Below are 24,881 nucleotides of genomic sequence, written 5' to 3'. Positions count from 1 at the left end.
TCCTGCAGCCGTTCCTCGACCATCTCGTAAAGTCACAACCATTGTTGCAGCGGAACAGGAGGCAAAAAAGATCCCTCGGTTTGATACACACAAGGTCTTTAAAGTCAAAACAGAAATCTCCTGCTTCCGTACGGCCGAAATTAGCCTTATCTCCAGGAAAGGGGGCCCATCCATCAGCCGTTTCTCAGGGCTTATCAACCTGCCCGAGTCCAATCGTGCGACGATGATGTCAGGCATTCATCAAATGCTGACACCTCGCATTCTTAGACCAAGACGCCTGCCCTTTTCTGCGGCCGACAATCTGATTCCCGTCGCTAAGAAGCCAGTAAGTGTGTTCGCACATGCACCTTGTAGCAGTAGTTTTATCATCCTGCGCTACCCGCTGACTGCTTATACATTCGAGTTAGAATTTACAGAGTGATATTGATGCAGTGAATTGAAACCCACACAGAAGAGGCTTGCTTTAAATTGAATATCCCGGACACTCGCCGCTTGGATGTCTCGGCGGAGTCGGCACATTCATCTAATGCGAGCACAGTTGAAGGCTTGGAGAAGGAAGATGGGCGTGTGTGAGTCCTTTTAATTTTTTTTTTTGGGGGGTGGGGGGACTCCTGCAGCACATCATAAAATCCTTTTGGAAGACTTTGTCTTTTTCAGATGAATGAGCATGTGGGTAGCAAACTGCAGGATGCCAGCTGTGACGCTGGAACGCAACCCATCATTCCCTCTTGTATTGTCAGACGGGACATTTTTTTTTTGGGGGGGGGGGTGAACTCAATTTCCCCCAATGGAAAAATGACACAAAAACAGTGCAAATGCTTTATAAAATCTTCAGAGCCATTTTTATAGGCAAATCAAGACTGAAGTATAAGCAGGAAAGAAAACATGGCAGTAATAAAATAAAAATGCCTAATAAAAGTAAAAGAACATAAATAGAAATACACTGCAAAATACATGACCTACCAGCTAGCATAATACTTAAAGTAAAAAAAAAAAAAAAAAAAAAAAAATCTGAAACATCCACCTGCTGCTTGGATGATGGCCAAGACATTTGTGGACTTTTCTGGTGTTTAACCCTCAAAGTACGTTAAAACTGTCATTGTTCCACTCCAGCCAGATAGGCGGCAACAATAACTTGCTTGCTAACTGCCAAATAAAATAATGCTGAATAAATCTAGCATCCCTCATAATTGACTTCCTGCAACAGTTAAAATATTCATGGTGGGGAACACATTGTTACAAGTTTTATGTTGTTGGTCCATGCATCAAGCCTCGACAAGAGAATTTTCTTGCATAGAAGAACGAATAAAACAGTTTCACTCAAAGTCGTCAGTTGCTGTTGTTCCACTCCAGTTATATAGGTGGTGGTAATACCTTTTGTGAACTGTTACTCAATTCCAAAATAAGTGGAAAAAAAAAATACTTTATCTTCCACTCATCGTATTCTGATTTTGTGATGTAATGTTTAGGTAGAAATGCATATAACCAGATCTTCAACTGTCGTAAGTGGTGCTTGTTCCACTCCAGTTCTATAGAGCTCGTGCACGTGACGTCACCATTGTTTGCGACGCCATTTTGTCGGCCAAACAAAGTTTGCTCGGCAATGTGGGAGTCGCTGTATTGGAGCAGATATTTCACAATGCCCGAGACCTGTTGTGCCGTTGGTTGTCACAATAGATGAGACAGTTCTTCAAAGAGATCATTCTATAAAATACCATCTGAAAAGGCCAGGAAAGATTGATGCATTTCGGCAATTAAACAGGATCGATGGTGCCCAACGAAATACGCCTGTGTAGCGATCATTTCATTTCAGGTAGGAATTATTTTTCTCAATCTCAAATTATTCACAAATATTCATAATGCCAAGTTGACTAGTTTGAGAACAATGCGTATTTAAAAAAATCTAATAAACAGTCTGTCGCAGAAAGGCTTACGAAGGTTAACGTGTGGCAGCAATACGCTTCTGTGTACGGAGGGGACGACTCCCTGTCCAAAATGTTCTTTTTTCCCCCAATCATAGTTAATAAATGTGAGTTTGTGTAAAACCACGGGTCATTTAAGTTATTTGTATTGAAAAATTCTGAGTGCGTCCATCACTATCTGGGATTTATTCCTGATTTAGAACAAATCCAGCAACAGAGTATTTTTATGCGTCCAGACTTTGTTACGCTTCCAAACTCTTCTGTGTAAATCTCGATGACTCACCAGATACATGTCTATATCCAGTTGTCCAAGAGGGGGAAGCGAAATAACAGTCAAATTTCTTATTGGCGAAAACATCGACACCGGCATTAAATATGGGTACTCTGTGCCAAGTGTCTCATTTTTCCACATACCTTCGTTTATCATCACCTTCTAAATTTTTAACGGTATCAGACAAAACTCTGGGTGTTGTGCTAAAAGACCTTTTTGCGTGTCGTCTCCAACCGACTTAGCATTGAACAGTGCTTTGCTAGACTGGCAATATGGCCAGTCACGTGATTTCGGTGACGTAGGTGCACGAGCTCTAGGTCCAGTTGTCCAAAACAGGGAAGTGAAATAACAGTCAAATTTCTTATCGGCGAAAACATCGAGGATCCTCTATGCCAAGTGTCTCGAATTTTTTCACGTACCGAAGTTTATTATCACCTAAATGTTTTAACGGTATTGGACAAAACTCTGGGTGTTGTACTAAAAGACCTGTTTTTGTTTCGTCTCAACGGAATTAACTTTGAACATTGCTTTGTTTGACCGGCAATATGGTGGCGTAAACAAAAAATCAAAAAAATTTTATGATATAGGTGCACAATCTCTATAGGTGTCGGCAATGCCGTTTATTAGCTACTTGCCAAGTGCTAATAGAGATATGGTAATATAATGATATAATAATTCTGCATAATAAAAAATACTCAATCTTCAACAAAATTCTAAGGATTCATTTTGTGAGGAATTAGTTTCTGCACGAAAACCCATTGCAGGAAAATGAATACAACAAAAAAATATTTAGTTGCCTTTCATTTTCCGATGGTTGCCTTACTGGTACATAGCTGCCATCTTGAGTTGCCGATAAGTCACGCATAAAATTAAATTGTTGCCCACACAGCGAGTAGCTCCGACACGTATGCAAATTTTAAGTGTCCGTCGGCGAAACCTTTTTGCCTTCGCCGTGGAAGATTACAGCGAGCTCTGTAGCGGCTTTTACGGCTCTAATGATGATAGCTGTGATGAATGGTAATGATGCGAGAGTGTGTCCTCGTCATGCACCCTCGACAGGCTTTCGTTGCCACCCTTTATCCCGCCGCAGACCAGTACAATGCGCCCGTAATTCATACGACAGCGCTGCTCATGTTCTTTCTTGTAACCCCGCAGTGGAATTACATTAGCGAGCCGTCCTCTTTGTTGAGATTCCGGAAGATTCAGGCTCATTTGCCCCTGGCAGATAATTGCAGTTTTTGTACCAATGGATGATTACAAATTAAATGTATCTACAGCAACAGCTTTGCTGACTCAAACATTTTGTGGGACGTTGTACTATTTTTATATTAAATTGAGAGAAGTAAAACATTTTTTTTCCCTCCCCAAAAATAGTGAGTCCTGCACTTCATAATGGATAACTTGCTGTATTAAAAATGACTGATTTGTCACTTAAACCCTTGCTAGTTTTTTCTGTCATTTATATATCATCTTTTTGGGTGTGTGTGTGTGTGTGGGGGGGGGGGGGGGACTTTTTATGCAGAACACTTAGACACAGCTTTAAATGTTTACAATAAAGATCAAAATACTAAATAAAAATGAAATATATTTTTGCCTACATTTGCTTTTATGCACATATACTATACAGTATTTGTACCAAGTTTCCCACTGCTACAATACATATACTGTAACAGTATATGTATACTGTAATGTTTTTTCTTGGACATACTTTATAAATTAAGTATAAAAAAATAATTTTAAAAATTAAATTAACAAACCATCCAACATTGTAAAAAGAGTGAATAAATACATTAAAATTAATAGATTAAAATAATAAACTAAGTCAATTAAAATGCAGTGGACAATTTTATTTATTTATTTTTTTTTTTTCCCCCCCGTTATGTGGCTTACTGTGAGCTAGTTTTATTACAAGTTCAAACAGCCAGACAGTTAGCAGGCAGACCTGACCTCTATTGAAACTTAACATTGCTCCGGGATATAAGCTCGGCGTGTTTCGTGGTTGTTTTGCAGCACAGGCATGTTCAATACCCATACAATCGAGCAACAACGATCCAAAATTTTACACGGCTGAGTTGCATTAATCAGCGAGTCCCAATAACGTGGTTCGGCGCTCCCGCACCTCTCCCCGCGTCTTCATACGACGGCCCAATCTATACGACATGCATAATTCATCTTTGCGATACCACCGCCATAAATAGATTTATCATCACGCACGAAGCGAACGCCAGAGTGTGAATAAATGTTGAAGGGACACCATCCATCTCCTGGCCAACACACAAGTGGATTTAGTGGCCTCCATGATTAATGCAGAGTGAGTAAGTGAGTGAGACAAAGGCCTGGTGCATCACATGTTGCTATCAAAGAGATATTTGTAGGTGCAGATGCTGTCGGCTGGCCACTCACAACACACACACACACACACACTGAATCAATGGCCTGCTTTCAGCAATTATTGTTTGCTTTAGCTCATTATTCCGCAGCTAGCCAAGAAGGACCTGGCCGTAATTGGCGGTTGCCTGAACAGCGCCACCTGTTGTGATGCCGGGAGCGCGGAGGTCAAGAGTGTCCTCCTCTAATTGTCTCACGTGTGATCCAAAGACGGACACCGCCGGCAGGCGTTCGTCGCCACGTTTCGTGCGTTGACATTTAGCGGCTAATTATCAGTATGACCAGTCACAGGTGCCTCTGTTATACGCAAGTGCTCATCCACCTGAGAGAATCCCAGAGATCCGCCGGTGATTAAAAGAATATTAGCATGTCAGAGAATTTCATAGGAGCCGTGCTCAGTGTGTGGACGCACATAAATCCGCCTCCTGTTTCGCCTGTATTCTGATTAGGGGACAAATGGAGGCAACAAATAGAGCAGTCGAGCTACAAAGTTATAATTACAAACAGTCATGACTTGTTGCAACGTTTCCATGAAAATGTAGTCAGATTTTGTTTAAAAATTGACTAAACAACAAAACCAAAATTTGCAATATGATTACAAGATGACTAAGGCACAACTGCAAAGTTGTTGTAAGAACCTTGCCATATTGTTGGAGAATTTAGTTTCACTGTGCGAGTTAAATGCTCTCAGATGATTTACATTTTGATGCACAAGTGTCACCTTCAACTTGATTGTGTTGAGAATGAATTAAGTGAACAACGACAAAGTTTGCAGTCAGAATCTTACCAGATTGTGAAACTTCAGTTGGAGTTTATTGAAAGATGGACTATACTTAGTGGTAAGATGACAGATTTTGTATCTATCGGGTCATTACAGTTCCTTGCAAGAATTCAAATTCTGTTGGATTTTGTACAAAAATTGGCTGCAATTAGTATCAAAAACAAATAAACCATTGGCACCTTAAACACTAAGGTCGCAAGTTTTTCCCATTTGCAAGATGGCACATTCAAAGTTAATTGGCTGGGGTGCAGTTGACGGAGCAGGGACAAGGACACCACATTGGACACAGGCAGTCGATTTATAAAAAAAATAGAAATACAATATCTTGTTGCTGCTTATTCAAATTGTCTGTCAAACACCCCAAAACACATACTTCATTTCCTGTTTATCTTTACATTTTCCATCTTGAGACGCGTAGGACTTAAACACTCGGTAAGGGTATCTTGATTAGGGCTTGCCTGCGCAATTTCCTCACAGATTATTGTGATGGATTCGCAAAGAATATCAATCAAAGCGAGTCTGCTTCTTCAAAATGGCTTTCATTAACAGTCAAACTCTTTTGTTCTCGTCTCGCACTCAAGGGCAATGGTGCTGACTCTCACAAAGAATAAGTTTGTTTCCTGTCCCTGCAGCAACAGAAAGGAGTCCTGTACACAAGACAAGTAAAAATGGGGAAAGTTTGTGTCAAAGTGAAATCGGCTTCAAAAACACCATGTAAACAGCTCAAATGACACTGCTACAAAATGTTGACATGTAGACAAAAATGCCATTGGTTATGAAATACTGTCATATAAACAAATTACACGGCTTGAAAAGGCTGCCATGTGGAAAAAAATGACACCCACTCAAAACCTGTCATATAAATGAACACGCAAAGCATCACTTCAAAACTACGCCATGAAACAAATGTCCAAAACAGCATAAAGTCAAGATGTTTTGTCAATAACTGACATCAGTTCAAAACAATTATCAGAACAAAATGCAGTCTTTTGAACAGTTAAATTAATCAGTTAAAATGCTACTGTGTAAAAAAGCAAAAAAAAAAAAAAAAAAAAATGTCATGTAAAGCAACAGTGTCATCTCAATGGTTTAGAGCAAAACCTCTCATCGACAAATGATAACAGATTGGAATGCTGTCTCGTAAGGCATTTCAAAATGCTCTCAAAAATAAACTACCAGATTAAAACCATCAAATAACATCAAATCCTGTCATCAAAGTCGGTGACAACAGAAAAATGTCATCACAGCAGTTCAAAACGCTATCACTTAAAAAATGACATGACCTCAAAATGCTTTTATGTAAAGAGTCTAAAATTGATTCTCATGTTAATTTACACGGTCACATAAACATAACATCAAGAAACTCACACAAACGACATCAGTCGTGAACAAACAGGTCGAGAAGTTGCCATGTCAACAAACGACAGCAGATAAAAGCACGGTGTAAGAATAACGCCATCAGATCTCTCCAATGTGATGTCAGATTAACAACATCGGCTCAAATTGCTGTCACGTAGACGGCTTCAGATCAAAACACTGCCACAGGGACCATTTTTCCGCTGTGATCTGTTTCAACATCATGACGAGCCTGGTCGTGGCAGCGGGCAATTTTGCCTGATCTACAATACGTTCACGTGAGCAGTGGAAAGGTGGCGACGGCGTACAATCCCTGTTGTTTACATGTGGGACTACTTTGAGGAGCTACTGTGCGGCGCTAAAAAAAAATACCCAACTTATTTCAGCTTGCCCTGATTGATGGCTGCGTGCGCAAATGAGTCAGGTGTGCTCCGCGGGTGCATCCTGTCTGTTGGTGGCGATAGGGATAACGTGTCGGACCGGGCCTTCTCCATCTCGTCACTTTAAGCGCGATCAATAGTGCTTCCCTGACCAAGCGTTCTTCTTCTTCGAAGGCCGCGATCGATAACCCAGTAACTGAGGGGGGAGGCTCCGCGGCATCAAACACTGTGTACACACTACACGTGTAGATACTTTCAAAAACACTTAAAAAACAACACCTGACCAATCTTGAATAGCCAAATCAACAGGTTGTTCCTTAACCTCAACTGTATTTAACCAAAAGCCCACTTGAGCCAATCCCGAGCCCGAAGAAAGAGAGCGTCACTAAATCTAAACCTGATGAAAAGCTGACACCACATAGTGTGACTTTTCAGTCTATTTCTCATGTCAAATTATTCAAAATGAGATTCTTGCTGAATTTCTGTGTATTGAGCTTCGTGATCAGAAGCACAATTGTTGAATGTCATTCAGAACAAAGGTTGCAAAACAACCTCGTGTGAGTCACATGACTAATACGTTGATTATATATCTGATTTACACGATTTACCATTCAACCCCCTCGTGATCGCAAACATGCAGTTGTTCGTCAGACACCAAAAGGCATGAAAAACAACTGACGATTCACCAGTTCTGAAGCCGTATCGAGTATTGAAATGCTTTATGATCACCAATCACGTTTTCAGCATCAAATGAAACAAGGCATGCAAAATAATCTTAGGGGAACAAGTAACATCCTGATTCACCATGTCTCAAGGCAAAGAAATCATTTTTGGCTCCACAATTTAATGTTGAGCCTTTTTGTGATGACAAACATACAATTGTTCAATTATACAAGCAAGCCTGTGGCCAGGGTGTCTTTTTAAACGAGTGTGCTTTAATTTTTTTTTTTTTTTTTAAAAGCGCATATATGGATGCCTGCAGGGAAGCGGCGCACATCTTATGATCGTTTTAATTGCCCGGGGGATGTCGCTCATTCATGCATATTTGACACTTTTAGCCGCACGCTCGCGCCCCGTCTCACAGCTAATGGATGCTGTGTGGTGCTGCGCTGCATACGGATCAGCCCCCCCCCCCCCCACCCCCCATCCCATCCCATCCGTCCCTCAACCACTGCCGCTGCTCCACCTCACCATAATGGCAACTGAGAGCCCTCGACGCCGGTGTCGAGGCATCAAACAACGGGCCACAAGTGTGTTCAATGGTGGTTGATAAGGTGAAAAGTGGCCCCCCAAGTGTGAGCTGATTGGATGCTCCATCCTCTCATGGCCACCATGACGCATGTTCACGCACACGATGTCAAACGGGATGCGTTCAATGACATTTTAAACGCATTTAAAGCCAAACAAAGGACCACGGGGTCAAAAACACTCACCAGAAGCAGGGCCACGCTTGTGTGACCGCATTCGGTCATTTGCTGTGAGGAAACTGATTTCTCCCAACAAATCCGAAAAGACAATAAATGTGAGGAATGTGTTCAGTACGAGCCTTGCGACTGATCTGATTGGCTCAGGAACCATCACGTTCTGGGACCACATTCTGCTTTGACTTGACCTCAAAATTGTGTTTGCTCCTCAGTAAAGATCACCACTTTGCATTCGTTACCTGACACGATCTCTTCCTTCTTAGCGATTAACCTCTCGCTCCAGTGGCTCTGTAAAAAGAAAGAAAAGGAAAACATTTCACTCTCGTCGAGAGGCTCAAGGTCTTTACAAGCTAGACGCGCGCACTGCAGTAAGAATAAGAAAAGCGACTACCGAAAGCAAAAGGCGGCACGGTCATTGGCATTTTCCTTGATGAGAACGCATGCATAGAGAATTCGTTTGTGCTAATGGATGCTACCTGCTAGGATGAGTGGAGCGCTGCATTATGTAAACGTAGCATGTCCAAATTCAACGAGGCCAACAGAACTGTCACTTCAAACTGACTGATGGTTTCGGTCCTGTGGGGATCGATACTTACAGGTCCAGCAGGGCTGGTTTTGCATTCTGGAAGGTGTGTTCAGACATGACTGGACTCCAAGCGGGCCAAAAGGGAAGCAAGGGTCGGGCATTCCTCCGGCTTCGTCGTGATTCGCCATGGTCACTGTGCAGGGAAAGCCGTAACGTTAGCATTGGCATCAAAGACCAACTAAAAGAACAATATATCCCTGCACAGTTTTTCAAGGAGATCGTCCCGTTACTTATTTTATAGCTAATCTTATTTATGCATTTTTAGAAGCTGTTGTATTTACTGTTACTGTACTGTAGTTTTTTTTTTCTTTTTTTTATAATTTCCCACTTCTCTGTCTCGACCTTGTTGCTTAAGAGATCTTTTTGACCAAAACACCATATTTTCTTCATTTGAGGGATTTCTAAAATCGAATAAAAGGTTATAACAATAGCAATAATGTCAGGAAGATAAGGGAATATTGTATGTTTGTCTGCTGAGTAGATGGTCTCTCTGATAACAGCCTTTGACGTTGTTTTGACTCATCACACAGCCGAAATGGCGTCTCATTGTTTTGAAATGAAACTGCTGCAGCTGGTATTTATTTATTTATTTTTTTTAATGATGTCCGCTATTCCAGGAGATTTATGGTGAAAATGTGCCTAATGATCATTGCTTCTGCTGCTCTAATTCATTTATGATTGTTGCCTAATTGTCACCACTTATTTTTGCGTTTGGAGAACGCTAAGATTGAAGATACAAGCTTTGCGGATCTCACCGGAAGTGCTATAGGCGATGAGATCAAATTCACAATGTCTGCTAATAACGTCCGTCAGGGTTTTAAAAGAGCATTTGCAGGCTGACCCGAGCCACCTGTGCTTATCCGCACTCCCATCACCTTCATCTCCCAGGATTACCTTTCACCCCTCGGGGGGGGAGGGTGACAAAGAAGCGAGGGGAAAAGGGCGAACCTTCTCATACAGTAAATCTGCCGGTCTCGCCACTGAGTGTGTTGTCTGAGCTCACACCAACCGATTCAAAACGTCTTGTGAAAAGGATGCTTCTTGGCAACACGTTATGATGACAATTTAGTTGAAAAACCGAAACAGGCACCCCGGTGAATGACTGGTTAGTATATCTGCCTCGCAGTTCTGAAGACCTGAGTTTCGCCTGTGTGGAATTTGCATGCTCTCCCCATCCCTGTATGGATTTTCTTCGGGCACTCCGGTTTCCACTCACATCCCAAACACATGCGTAGTGGGTTTATTGAAGACTGTAAAATGCCCTAGGTATGAATGTGTGTCCAAATGGTTGTTTATCTCTATTTACCCTGTGATTGGGTGTCGACTGGTTCAGGTTGTCTGTATCCCCGCTTCTCGTCCCAAGTCAGCTGAGATAGGCTCAAGCACTCCCGCAAGCCTTGTAAGGATAAGTGGTTGAGAAAATGGATGGATGAATGGTTTGGTTCCTATCCGTGTGAATATCGGGGGTCCTCTGTGTATCATATTCTCTTTGGTCTGTACAGTCCCTCCAACAGAAGGCAATTTGAGTTGACTTTTGAGTAAAGTTTGACATTTATTTGCATAAGAAGCTCAAACTAGCGGAGGGAAACCTTTTGCGGGAATAGGAACACTTGTTTTCAGTGGCTAATTGAGTTTTGTGGTGGAACAGCTGCGACGAGGCACATTTATAAGGTACTTGCATACAGAATAAGACTCTGCCGAGCTGACACGAGAACCACTGCTGATTGCATGACGATTAACTTAGCTTCCTGAATTGTTTTTTTGTGTGTATTCATATATATTTGGCAAGTTTTGTTGTTCTAGAAATGCTCGGCAAACGTCAGGGTGGCTCCAGGGCCGGTTCTGTGATTTTGTGGCATGATTGGTAAGAACCTGGAGCCAGTCAGGTGACTTGAATGGTATCTAAACACGAGAAGTGCTGTTGTTTTCATTAAGGCAAAATGTGAGCATAAATATAAAAATTTTAAAACAAATACAAAAATGGGAGGAAATAATGACTACTCGTAACTTTACAGTCTTCAGATGTCTTTTGTGATCATCACTATGAAATCATTTTTAAATGATCCAAGTTGTAAAACAATGAACTGCAAGTTTGCATGAAAGATTAAGTGCAAAATGTAATTCTATGCACATAGAAATATACACTGATAAAATGATTAAATAGAAGGTGGAAAATTGAACTCTATTTGTCACACTTTTTGATTCAATTAAGAAATTCTCTGGTCATTATGCTGCTTCTTTTCCTGTGTGAACCTTGGCAACATAGGGGCAGAATAATAGACATACAGATATACTTGGCGATACGTGGTCAGTAAGATGCAGTAAGATTAGTCATTCTTTGCAGAGGACGAATAATTTATGCCTGTATTATGTCATCTGTCCATGTTGCTCCACGTTTTTTCAAATGTGCTGCTTAACACCACTAAATTGAATCTGCGTGTTAGTATTAGAATTAAGATAGCCGACTTAAAGGCGAAGATATGTAGTTGTTTTCAAGTGAAATTCTCTGATGCTTAGTTCGACAACCTTTAAGAGTTTGCCCAACCAGTCTACATATGTTTGTGGACTTGAAGCCATTTAACAGTGTTCCTTGGTGAGTCCTGTGAGGGGTTCTTTGGGAATATGGGGTATGATGTTTTGTCCCGTATGAGTGGTGTCAGAATTGTGTCTGCATTGCCGGCAATAAGTTGGGCTCATTTCCGGTGAGAGTTGGACTCCGCCAAGGCTGCCCTTTATCACCGATTTTGTCCATAACGTTTAAGGACAGAATTTCTGGGCACAGCCAAGGTGTAGAGGGTGTCTGGTTTGGTGGCCTGAGCATCGCATCTCTGCTCTTTCCAGATGATGTGGTTCTGTTGGCTTCATCAAGCCGTGATCTACAACTCTCACTGGAGTGGTTCACAGCTGAGTGTGAAGCGGGTGGGATGAGTATCTTGTTCTGAAGTGAGGGAAGAATGGAGCGGGATATCGACGGGGGAGTCGGTGCACTGTCTGCAGTGATGCGGACTTTGTAGTGGTCTGTTGTTGTAAAGAGGGAGTTAAGTTAATAGGCGAAGCTTTCAATTTACCAGTAGATCTACGTTACTACCCTCACCTATGAAAGAACGAGATCCCAGATACAAGAGGCTGAAATGAGTTTCCTGCGCAGGGTGTCCGCGGTCCCTCTTAGAGATAGGGTGACAAGCTCGGTTACCCGGGAGGGGCTCAGTGCCTCTCGAATTTCTCCCTGGTGAGGTGTTCCGGCCATGTCCCACTGGAAGTAGACCCCAGAGAAAACCCAGGACACGCTGGAGAGATTGTCTCTTGGCTGGCCTGGGAAATGCCTTGGAATCCTTCCGGAAGACCCAGATGAAGTGCCTGGGTAAAGGGGAGTCCGGATATCCCTGCTGAAGCTACTGCTCCTGCGACCTGACCCGGAAAAGCGGCAGGAGATTGTAGGATGGATGGATAAATGTAAGATGCACAGTTGTGCAGTTACAAAGATTGGATTTGATTTAATTATTTAGGGCTGCAGTTTTATATTAGTTTATTTGTTATTTTATTTCATTTTGCATGTAATTTAATTTTGTTCACGTTCTCAATTTTCTTTTGTCACCGTTGCTCGGGCTACATTATCAGAGCAAAAAGGAAACCAAACCTCCTGGAGTTAAACCTGCGGTATAATCCAATCAAGTTTAAACCCTGTCAGAGTTGTATTAAAGCCTCAAATTCAGATTAGTGGAGTTCAGTCTTTAAGCCTTTTTAAAATGAACATTTTCTGAGCATCTTGGTTGGGATTCTTCTTAAGCAGTCACTCACTTCTCTCTCTGCTGTGTTTAATTGTCACAAACCTCCTGCAACGTGTGTGATTAGTCACTACAATGAATCATTGCAGTGAATCAATTTTAGTAGTGGGCTGCGCATTTGATACCTGGGCCTTTATTGGGGATTTAATCAACCTCTTTGTACCACCACTATCGCGGTGCAATTGTAGAAACCATCAATACTGTTCAAAAAGCCATTACAACGGCACAGGCACACATCATCTGAATCAGTTCACAATATTTATCTGTTAACACCACGAAAACCTTTAAAAAAAAAAAAAAATCATACTCACCAGAGAAGCTCTTTATTAAACGTATTTATGTCTGCAAAGTTTTTCAGACGTGTTTTCTTTAGTTGTAACGTTTGTGCTCTGACCGGCCGATTGGAGTACGGAAAATGCTGACATCATTGAATGCGAAATCCCATTGCTAATCATTTTAAATGACATGGGCAAGCACTCGTGATTCTGAGGGTTTAGGACAGATTACATTGACATTGGGGAAACACGGGCGCTCAACTCTTATTGGACGAAAAAAAAAAAATGTAATTTACAAGTACTGGAAGCAGTCCAACCAAGGGAAGCACTGAAATGAACAGAATATTGCTGTAAATAACCACATGGGGCGGTATTAACGTGATTGTTTCACTATTAGGGGCTATAGTCCAGTTGATTAAACGAAGCGCCGTTAATCCGAACAGGAAGCTCACATCATTATTCCCGCGTCGTTCCGTGCAGATGTTGACACTAACGTCTGATTATCCTGTCTTAATCCCATGTGTGGATTACAGCGTTGCATCTTTTCGAGCTGTGTAAAGCTTGTTGGGGGGGGGGGGGGGGGGGGGGAGGCAATATGTCCTGCCAATTAGCGTTGGAGTGGGCGTGAAAGAAAAAGAAGTGACACATATACAGCCGTGCAATGCATCCCGAGAGCTGGATTCCGACATTTTGGTCATCCCAGTGCAAATGCACAAAGATTTTTTTTTTCTTTCCTCTGCACAACCTTTATCTCGATGTCTACTTTTTGAGCTCAAATCTTATTAATCCCACTTCAAGACATTCCATCTTTGGAAAATATGATGTAATAGCGCTTAACAGATTTCGGTCGACACATCGATGTTCAAATGCCATTTTTTTTTTTTGTGTGATGTGAAAACAATGACATCAGAAATTCATTTCAAATTGTTTCCCTTATTAATCAGATTTACAGTATAACCTCTTCAGATGAATGGAATGTATATTTTATTACATTTTTAGGGAGAGAGAAATAAACAACTGATGTGGTTCCGCAGGTGCACACTATCGAAGAACTGATGTAGCCGTTTACCTCTGATTAACACTAAGCAAAGAACAGATCTTCCAGGAGGCTTTTCCTGTCATTCTTCTGGTTTGCTTTCTCGCAGAAACCTGGAGGTTTTGTGCAGTCACTATTGTTTTCTACCGTTAATAGCATCTTCTCAAAGGCCCAATTTCTACTTTAATTAAAACAGCCCCGAATAAAATTGATCTGTTCTAGTTTTTAGCACCTGACATTTTTTGCTTTCTAACCAAAGCTTGGTGTTGTACTAACACTGACTGCCGTTTCGAACTGTTGATAATTCCTTCCACATTGTTGAATGCCGCATTTCCTGCTGAAGAATCGCCAAAACACGACACTTCCACCACCATTTTTCACTGTCGGTATGGCGTGGGTTTGGTGTGGTTTTCGTGACCAAAGCGTTGAAGTATGTAGGTAACAATTGATCAAGCCACTAGTGTCACCTTGCTCTGCTTGTAGAATGTTTTTCAGCCATCTAGTACGCTCTATCAATCAGGTGGGAGAACAAGGCAGTCTTGCGTTTCCCATTTATTTTACACACTTTTCCCGCGCCATTGATCGCAGGGACCAATGCGATGTAAGCAGAAGGAGCTTTCATCTTCCAGTCACCTATTGTTGAAACCCATGAGTGGGTCGGGATCAGCTGGGATTACCAAACAGCTCGGCGGCGGCGGCTTGTTGCCAAATGAGACTGAGGCAAAAGCACCGATATCGACTCACTCGGGGGTCAAGCGTGTCAGGCGGTCTTAATTGTTTCACGTGTTACAAATGCTCCCATCAGTCTTTGTCAATCACAAACTTGACACGGGTGGAATTTTAATGGCTGCTTTATTGGCTCATAATGACTGGTAATTAGTGCTTCATTAGTGGGGTAAAGGTCAACCTGTTTCCCATTGACCCAGACCGTGCGGGCAGAAAACTTTCAGCAGATGCGGGTCATTTCCATTCCTGAACACAGCTTGAATCGAGGTTGATTCATAAATATTCATTTTTACCAGGTAGCGCCCCGTTCAATCAATTATTTAATTCATTTAACCTTTTTTTTTTAACCAGGTGGGGCAATGAAAAACTGATTCTAATTCACAATCCCGACCGGGCTGCAAACACCAGAGTAAATAAACTTTTAAAATAAAATAAAGTTAAAGAAAATACATCTACCATATATTGTACAATGTGGTAGTTGCCTGTTTAAAAAAAAAAAAAAAAAAAAAATACATCACACACATAGTGAGTAAAAAAGTTAGGATAGAAACAGGTGCAGCAATCATGTCCAGTGTCCCTCATTGAAACCTACTTGGGTAGAAAAATTGAAAAGATTTGCAAAAAGTTGTGCAAAATTTGGGAACGAGTAGTTTGATTAAACTGCTGGAACAGTGTGTGCTGTTGGTTGTATGCATGGAGACAAGATAGCCATGAGATGTTTTTTGCCATCCATTTCGGATACATCAAAAAAATTATGACAGCTTTTATCCAAGTTTGAAGTTTGAAAATATCTGGAAAATTGAAGAATTTTGTGTGTTTGACCTTCATTGTAGACTTAAAAAAATGTCTTTGCCTGTTACAAGTTGGTAAGATAAAAAAAAATGTATCTAGTGAATATATGTTTGTGTGCTGATTTATAACCATGACAAAGCAGCCAGCGGCCCCATATCGTGCCTCGCCACCTTGAGCAAAAATGTCGTTTTCAAAGCCACTCAATAGTTCTGCTTTGCATTGAAAAAGGCGATTAGTCCAGAGGGAAGCTGTCTGTAAATTATTGCTCTGCTTGTTGGAATTCGACTCCCGTCGTCTGGGTCATTTATTTCCTAAAACACTCTCGCAGCAGGTCGATATTCGCATGTGCTCTTCCAGGGGTGGGAGTGTAAAAAAAAAAAAAAAAAAGGAGATAAAGTCTCACGTAACATATGTCCCATCACCTTGATTGCTTAGGGACACCACATACAAAAGTGGAGCGTCTCAAGCGGTAACACTCGGGCCCGAGTTCACTGACCATCATGAGTAAAGCCGCCGCTCTGTCAGGTATTACATTCTCCTGATTTATCCAATGCTAACCGTCTCCCCGGTCGGTCGTCACCTGAGTTAATTGCAAATTACGGTGTCACTTTTCACGGGGCTGCCCCGAGAGGTCCACTCGTCCAATTATCTGCCAGCCGCTGATTTATTTGGTCACTTCATTTTTCCTTTGGCGCGCCGGCTGCGCTGGCATTTTTTATCCGGGCTCGCGTCCCACTTCATCATTCCGCTTATCCTGCCTACCTCTTATCAGTGTAATGATTCACCTAACCACTGGTCTCTGTAATGAAGGCCATGTTAATGTCCACTTGAATGCAAAAGTTTTGGGGGAAAAGAAGTGAACTTTTAGGCACCCCTCCATTGGGCGTGGGTGGTGGGGGTATTGATTAATGGACAGAGTATGGTGAATACCACAACAGAAGAAAGATAGCCACTTGTTTTTTAGCAGCATTTCATCTGGTTTTTTTTTTTTTATCATTCAAGTTCACGCAGACTTAAAATCAATTGTATTCTATAGTTCCTTAAAAGGTGAAAGCCTATTCACACTTGATTGTTGTATTATAATCATTTTGTTTAAATGAAACAAATGTACGTTATTCTATCTCTTCCCCCGGCATTTCGTTACAGGTAGAACACTTCAATTCTCCTCCATTTGATGGTCAGAAAAATGCAATAAACGTGTATTTGAAAATGTTTAGAAGAGCTTCCCTGACGTACTTCCTCCTCATCCATGCGCTTGTCACAACAGTGACGAGGCAATTCAACCTCCCTCGACCTGGTCGCTCCCAATCGTCAAGCTTGGACAGGCGACGTCAAAGAGGACGCGAACCAAGTCAGGGGAGGTGCATTTACATGGAGTTGGAGTTAGCTGCATTTACATCGCGAGATTCCGCCACGTTGCCTCTCTTTGACCCTCCCCCGTCGTCTGTCAGTCACGGTCGGCCGCTTTCCGCCGACTCAAAGATGCGATCTGTCTGGCACCATCACTCACTCTTCCGCAGTTGTCTGGCCGAAACGACGTTTCCCTCGGAAAGACTTGTCAGATATGTGTATTAAACTCCAAAAAAATCGCTTTGCATCAGTGGCATCCCATGAAGTATCAAGCCTTTTTCACACGGGAGGACCAGCGTAGTTGGGAAGTAAGTCAGTTTGAATTTACATCGTGTTCATTTTCAGTGGTGCCTTGAGATAAAAGTTGAATTCGTTCTGTGACAGTGGGTGCCCCCCTTTCTGGCCAGCCCCCATCCGCCGCTGAAGTTATGACATCATGAAGCCGCTCATAATAAGCCGTCGTCGTCGTTTTGGGAAAAAAAAGGCGCATCAATTTCAAAGGGGGGTCTCCTGGCCGCCAGATGATTTGCGAGTGCTATTATGCCATCAAATCGCTGTGGAAAATTAAAACTGGAAAGGGGAATGTTGCCGGAGTGTGTACCTGTCGAGGGCCAAATATTTGACATAGCCATCAGCAGAGACGAGAAAACGAGCACGGAAGCGTTGCTCTCTTATTTCCAAGATTGACGGATGGATTAGAGCTGTGTGAAGGACGTGCTAGGGAAATGGAAAATGAAAAAATGGGGAAATATATTCCCATCATAACATGGCAAATAAGTGAAATGCAGAATGAGAGCCTCTGGTAAGATGTGTATCATCCTTTGTCATAATTGTGTAAGGGTGTGGCGTTTTACATTTTGGTGCAGATTTGAATGAAATTACTGATCCACTTATCAATTTTGTCAATCATTTGCAGTTTGGATAGTAATTTTGGATGTTCATTGATTTGATATTGTCCATCATCTGGAATTGGATGGAGCTAATGCTGAAATGGCAAGTAGTTTTGTTATACAGCCACAGAAGTAAAACAGCATTTTCATGGGAAATAACTAGTGCATTGGTTTTGTAATGCAGTCCATCATATTCTTGCTACTTCAATTTGCAAAAATTGGCAGAGGTAATCTACACATCGCCCTTGAAGTTTGTTGATCGTTTGTGAACAAATCTCGTAAATATTTCCTCGTCACGAGGTTGTTCCTTTTGCATTTTGTTACCTGGTAGCATCTCACAAAATGTGGGGAAAAAAGCACTACGACGCCACAACTTATTTACGTGACTGATTGGCATTTGCTACCTTGATGTTGGTCGACCATCACCACAATGAGGTTCGGGTTTGAAAATGCAAAGTGAAGTAGCCCCCGGCCTCCACGAATTTTCGGTTCTGTGACTTCCTTCATCACCCTCATGGTCAATGGCCACCTCTGTATTGTTCTTTGTTAATTGATCAGCTCCTTTCTCTGTGGAGGTCAGCCTTTACCGTATTAACAAACACTTCCTTAACCTCACGGGTCCAGGTGGGGAACGCTTTGGGAAGACCCTTTGGAGGCTTACACCCGTGCGCTCCTCCACTCCCGTAATACACCGTAATGTGCAAGTACTTGTTGAGTGTAATTGAGGTGCTTGTGGCGAGACGTGGCGTTTAAAAGCAGCTGGAAATGTGGCTTCCTGCGGTTCTGCTGCTCTCCAGGGTTTGTCGTTGCTCTCAAACTACCAAGGAGGATTTGAATTTGCGGCGCATAAAACACCGTTTTAATCTCGGCGTATCAGCAGGATATATCATGCAGTGTTCCTGTAAAGAAGGTGTGATGGATGTGTTTCAGAAGTCCGATTGTTTGCGTCTGTCGGGGAGTGTTGTCGGTGATTAAAGTGGGGTTTTACATTGCTGTCTATCTGTCCAGCAGTTTATTTGTCTAGCGCCGTCTGGACCGGACTGTCTCGAGAGCAGTGTTCCTGTCAATTCACAAATTCCACAGCAGCCACAATCACCCGATTTGGGTCCGTTGTCCCCTTTTTTTTTTTGCTGGCATTTCTTCAAAATGTCAAGTCGTTCACCTGTAAGGACTTCCACGGCCTGTCATCCAGTCTACAGTAACGGCCGAGGACAGGAAGTGAGACACTTACACTGCTGTTTATCTCGTCTGAGAATCTCGTGAGCCTGCTTCCTCTGGCCTTGAAGGCACCTTCAAATCAGGATGCTGCCAGAAAGCCATCGCAGTGAGACATCTCGTATTTTACAGCCTTCATCTGGACGCCGTCCCCCGTTTGTGTTTGTACATACAAATGTAGACACGGTCGATAAATCTAAGGTACCCCAGCACGTAAAAAGGAAAGTGCAAGTTAACAATACTACAGAGATAGGACATAAACAGGTCTTCTTCCCGTGCAAAGCTCCATAAAACTCGGGTGACAGTCAACGGATGTGTCTCAGTACGACTCAGTGCAAGTATACAAAACCATACAGTACATACATAAAGCTATATAGTTTTTTATAAATAAGGTGTGCTAGTGTATCTCTTCAAGGTGTGCTTTCAATCAAAAAAAGTCAACATTTCACCACATGATCATAATCATCAGTCTCGTATACCTGGTCTGAACTTTAGAGCAACTGGACAAAACATTTGTTATCCTGGATCCCTTGCACAATCATACAGTCAGATGGTTGCTTTAGACTAATGTCAAATGACAGACTTTCTCTGTATTTCACGGCACCGCTACTGAGGACTTTTTTTGTGGGTCAGCTCATCATTTCATGATTCTTCGTGACACTGGCCGTGGGGGCTGAATTTTTGAGAAGTTTGGTCAAAGAGTTTCTCGTTCTACCTCGCCGCCTTGCCCTGCCTAAATGCTATGACAAAAATCACAGCAATTTAGGATTGTCGATGTCTAGGGGACAGCATGTGGACGAGTTAGTCTTTGAAACAGGCCCGGAAAAGGCTAAAAAACACCCCTAAGATCACGACTTAGCACCAACCCCGGTTTTCGTGTCGTTTCAGGCATGACTTCTTGAGACTTTTCTATTCTTGATCGACATGCCTACCATATCCTGGCATCCGGGATGACACTTTTCAAAACATTCTGCAGTCGTCTATCTTTCAAACCCTACTCAAACTGGTTAAAATAATACGAATCCATCCATTTTCTTAGCTGCTTATCCTCACAAGGGTTGCGGGACGGAGCCCATCACAACTATCTTCATCCAGGGGGCGGAGTACACCCTAAGATGGATGTCAGCCAATCGCAGGGCACATATAAACAAGCAATCATTCAGACTCACAATCGTTCAATGCAAAATGGCCGTCTTTTCTAGCAAAGCTTTGTGAGACTTTTTGTGTGTGTCTTTTCCTGTTATATATGTCTACAAAATTTCATATGAAGTCAAATTGGCTTAGGGGCTGGAGTTTTATTTTTATTCTAGTTACTGCCTGTCTTTGAAAGTCATCTTAAAAGGACTAAAAAGGCCACTTTGAACCAATACGACAGACTTCCAGTTTCTTTTTTGACATGGCTTCTTGGGACTCTTTTGTAGGTCCGCTCGTTATTGACATGATTACCAAATTTCATGTTGCCAAGTGTAACTGAATTTGGGGGTTGAATTCAAATAGATACATGAGTAGTATGTCTTTGATACACTAAAAGGCTAAAATGACTCTTCTGAACCACAACGGCAGACGTTCTGTCTTCTCTAGCAGGGTTTATTGAGACTTTTTTTGTGCGACTACTCATCAAAGATGCACCCAGGAACTTTCATGTCGCAAAGTGAAAATAATTAAGATGCGTGATTGCTGGATGCATGGCAAGGCTGAGGACCACCTGAGGCTTCCACTTCCACGAAATTCCCTGTAGAATTCCACGCTGTTCGCTTGTGCACACTACTGCTGCACCTCCTTTTAATAACCTGGCTGTGGGAATCAACGTGGGAATGACACAATTCCAGGTGCTCTCGCCTTCGTCCAACTAAGGTTGTTTCTTTCTTCAAAAATACAATTATATTGTATATAATTGGGATTGGTAATGGCTTGTGGTTTGGTTTCTCGCGTACGCTCAGCTCCCGTGTTCTTAGCAACACCTGCGTATACTGATGAGGTCCAATATTAGAGCTCTATTTTGAAAAATCATAATGCTCAGTTCTGTGGGGTAGTTTCATAGTGGGAGCTGTCATTTATTTTATTCATTTTGCCCCTCACTAACATTTGTGAAATCCTCTCCATGATAATCTATAGTTCTATTGTAATGTAAATCAAGTACTTTTTTCTGCACCCACTATTTTGTGCAGTTTAAAGACTACACTGTGTCCTCGAGGCAGTGGCATCCATCCATTTTCTGAGCCGCTTATCCTCACGAGGGCCGCGGGATTGCCGGAGCATATCCCAGCTAGGGACAATTTAGAATATCCAATTGATGCATATTTTTGGGATATGAGAGGAAACCGGAGTGCCTGGAGAAAACGCACAAAGGCAAACTCCACACAGGCAGGGGAGGGATTTGAACCCCGGTTCTCAGAATTTAGAGGCCAACGCTCTAACCAGTTGCTCTGCCACGCCGTCCTCATTAAACAGCTTTGGTCAATTACTTTCTGTGGTGTTTTGTCGTAAAACTGGATGTCAAGAAAAAAATGATGGCAATCTTATGTTCCCTGCATCATATTCTGTCCCTTGATTCGTCTGACAAGTATTCCATCAGTTTCAGGCTTTTGCGGGCGTACGTGTTTTGTTCTAAACGCAATTACCGACTGCCGTTTGTTTGCCCGAGATAATCACCCCTCCTGCTTTCCATCCATCCCTCCGTCGCTTCACCAATCAATGGCCGCTTCAGTGCTACTTCATATTGTGAAGCTCAGCAATCACTCGGCGTCTCGATAAGGAGCTAAAAGGGACTCTGTGGCCATTTCTCTGCGCAGAAGAGAAGCTATCGACGACGGCGTTTTGTCGCGTAAATGTAGCCAGCGTAAAAACAAGAGGGTGAAATATTTTTTGTTATTCCAAAATATGGAGGGAAAATGGTATCACATTGGTGGAGTTCACTTTTTTTCCCACAATTCAAAACCATTCGTACTATAAATCGTAGTTATTTTCAAACATAAACACTTAAGAATGCACATATGTCAATATATGGGACATATGTAGATCACTTTGATGGCCATTACCTACATGACCGGAACCCTAACCTGTTCCTGGCTCGTTTGCCTCTGGAAACCTTCCAATGAACAATAAGCGTTAGCGTAGATCAAAAGAAGATTAGGAGGCAAAAAGTGTCTCGAGGCGTAATTAAAAGTCTCCTCTTGAATAAAACACACTGAGTGGTGTAGAACTTGTGGCGTGTTGTAGTTGTCAGTCTGGCCGCGACACCCCGACGCAGGACCGACGCACTTGATAGTCAATTGACGCCATCTGCGATCACTCATATCTGTGTGTGAGTGTTTTTGCGTTGTATTAGAGAAGAGCTGTTTAATCACAACGGAACAAATTGGTGGACTGTCAAGTGCGTCCGTCGTGTATCGGGATGTCGGGGGTGCGTTGGAGCTGCGCCGACAACAACAAGGAGACGCCATTAGCAATCAGTCATCCACTACGTGTGTGTGTGTGTGTGTGTATTATTAAAGAGGAGGTGTTTAATCACACCTGAAGACACTTCCTGCCTCCCTGCCCCCCCCCTTTCTACATTGTGATTGCAATGTGATTTATGTTCCCAGAGGGAGGCCCTCTCTTTTGCTTTCCTCCTGCAAAATGTGTTTTCTATCAAAATGTAATAAACCATCAAATGTAGGTCTTAATCTGCCCAGTAACTATGACTTTTTTATTTTATTTTTTCAGCAGAAAATGACAAGTGAAGATTAAGCACCACAAAAATTATCCGTTTTTAATGTCCGAGCAATGTTTTAATACTCATTGTGTGTATATATATGTCGCGTTAAATCCGCTAGCAATGCTAAGATACCATTAGCACAGTAAACAAGCCGAAGTTAGTCACAGCTACGACGTCAGTAGCATGACTGATTTGCAATATTACCATAACATAATGTTATCTGTTTATTTGTTTGTCTTTAATATACAATCATTTAAAAAAAAAAAAATCAAAGATCTGATAAACGTACCTGTCAAGCAGAAATGTTGTCAATTCTGCATTGGTTCAGAATCTGCTCAGATCACTTTGCTCTGCTTCAAGTTGATAATCCCGTGCCGAGTTATTGGCAAACAAGAGATTGGAATTTTTTTTTTTTTTTAATATGGTAGAAGATATTCCACCATAGTTTCGGGAAAACTCCGACAGGTCAGTGCAAAGGGGGTGTGGGGCTCAATGCAAATTTCCCCGTTAGAAAGAAATTGAAAATTTCATGACTATAACACAGTAGTGGGGAGTAGCCCATTGAGTGGCTGAATTCCACCCTCACCTGGCCACACCCTTAAACCCCCCCCCCCGCCCCCCACGACTTTCTTCTTCAATTCACTGCACATTGTGATCTCATTCCGGTGTGTGCACCTGAGCCACCTTGTGGCAGTATGAGACATATTAATGTACTGTACTTAAAAACAGTTTCCTTGTATGACAGTAATATTTCTTCACGGAGGTTAAAGAATATATGGCGATTACTATGCTGCGTTATCTGTCTACATATGTTGCACCACACCACCACGTAGATGCTATTTGTTGGCCTTTGCCTCCGGCATTTTCCATTATACAAGCACACATAAACTTAACGATCGTATTCAGTCAATATGTTTTAACGGGGATTTCGCAACATGAACGAGACACTTTCCCATGGAACTCCTCACACAAAAATCACTGACCTTCTGCTATAAATAACAAACGACCCGTGGGAAAACCCACAAACTGTTCCATTCAAGTATTCAGGTATCCCTCTATTAGTTCACGCACAACCTTTTGCGCACGCCGAATCCTTTCGGCGCGCACCTCCGAGCGCCACGCTTTTACGCACCCATGGCGCATGGACGCGCAGGCACAAGGAATGCGCGCATGCAGCAGTCGTGGGATCAGTAACTCAGAAATGCATGCAAGAATGGGCTTTGTTTTGTCTCACATGCCGCACTTTTACCAGGAAATAAAACACTTCAAATTTCTTTTGAATTCAAATGATAATTTAAGCAAGGCAAATAAACTTGACTGTAATGAGTGAGTAAGAGGTTTTTTTTTTTGTTTGTTTTAAATTGTGGGCTTAATTCTTCAATTTTTGTTTGGGAAAAATATCCATTTTTGGATGCATAAGGTGTTTGTGTGTGCCATTTGGCCCAAGAAGAGGCGGAGGAATCGGCTCCTGCTATGCGCACTCGTTTCCTGCGTCACAAAATAGTCCAAATATGAGTCTGGACAATGTTTGGGTGTAGACGTTCGAACCCTTTGTCACTCTGCACTGCAGTCAAGGTGTTACGCTTAAGTCAGGGCACAAAAAAAGGTGTGCGCTTACCTGCTCTCACGCTTTCGTCAAGCTGAATGCACAGTGTCTCTTCCGTTTGTGTTGGTGGAGTGATTCTCCTCCTGCTGCTGTTGCTGCTGCTGCTGCTGCTGGTGCTCGCGTCGCTCCGCTTCATCGCGCCGTGCAGCCCACATGTGTGCGCGCATGCTTGTGGAGGCAAGAGGCTCCTTGGCTGCGCACAAGGAACTGGGGGAGGTGCGTGACTGTGTGAGAAAAAGAGAGAGAGAGAGAGAGAGCGAGCAAGGGAGACAGACAGACAGAGAGAAAAAGAAAAGGGGGGAAGTGAGCTTGTGATTTTTTTTTTTTCGACGTGTTTATTCGATGGATAAACTAAGTTTTGTGTTTGTACATATTTTTTAGATTCTAAATATTCGTGTTTG

At 42.3% G+C, this 24,881-nt stretch overlaps 2 protein-coding genes across 4 annotated transcripts in view; one reads left to right on the top strand and one right to left on the bottom strand.

Annotated features, from left to right (window-relative positions):
* The window catches only part of chrm2a (cholinergic receptor, muscarinic 2a), a 41,370-nt gene extending 16,703 nt beyond the window's left edge, over positions 1-24,667 (bottom strand). The window contains exons 1-3 of the mRNA XM_061807024.1: positions 24,493-24,667; positions 9,119-9,241; positions 8,762-8,810 (exon numbers count right to left, since the gene is read on the bottom strand). The gene's annotated coding sequence lies outside the window, so the exon portion shown is untranslated. The remainder of the gene's footprint in view (positions 1-8,761; positions 8,811-9,118; positions 9,242-24,492) is intronic.
* The window catches only part of mtpn (myotrophin), a 95,395-nt gene that overhangs the window by 18,905 nt on the left and 51,609 nt on the right, over positions 1-24,881 (top strand). The gene's annotated exons all lie outside the window — the stretch shown is intronic.

Source organism: Syngnathoides biaculeatus, chromosome 20 (genome assembly GCF_019802595.1).
Source record: "Syngnathoides biaculeatus isolate LvHL_M chromosome 20, ASM1980259v1, whole genome shotgun sequence".
In the NCBI taxonomy this organism is placed as follows: Eukaryota; Metazoa; Chordata; class Actinopteri; order Syngnathiformes; family Syngnathidae; genus Syngnathoides; species Syngnathoides biaculeatus.
This window is presented reverse-complemented; position numbering and strand designations above follow the sequence as displayed.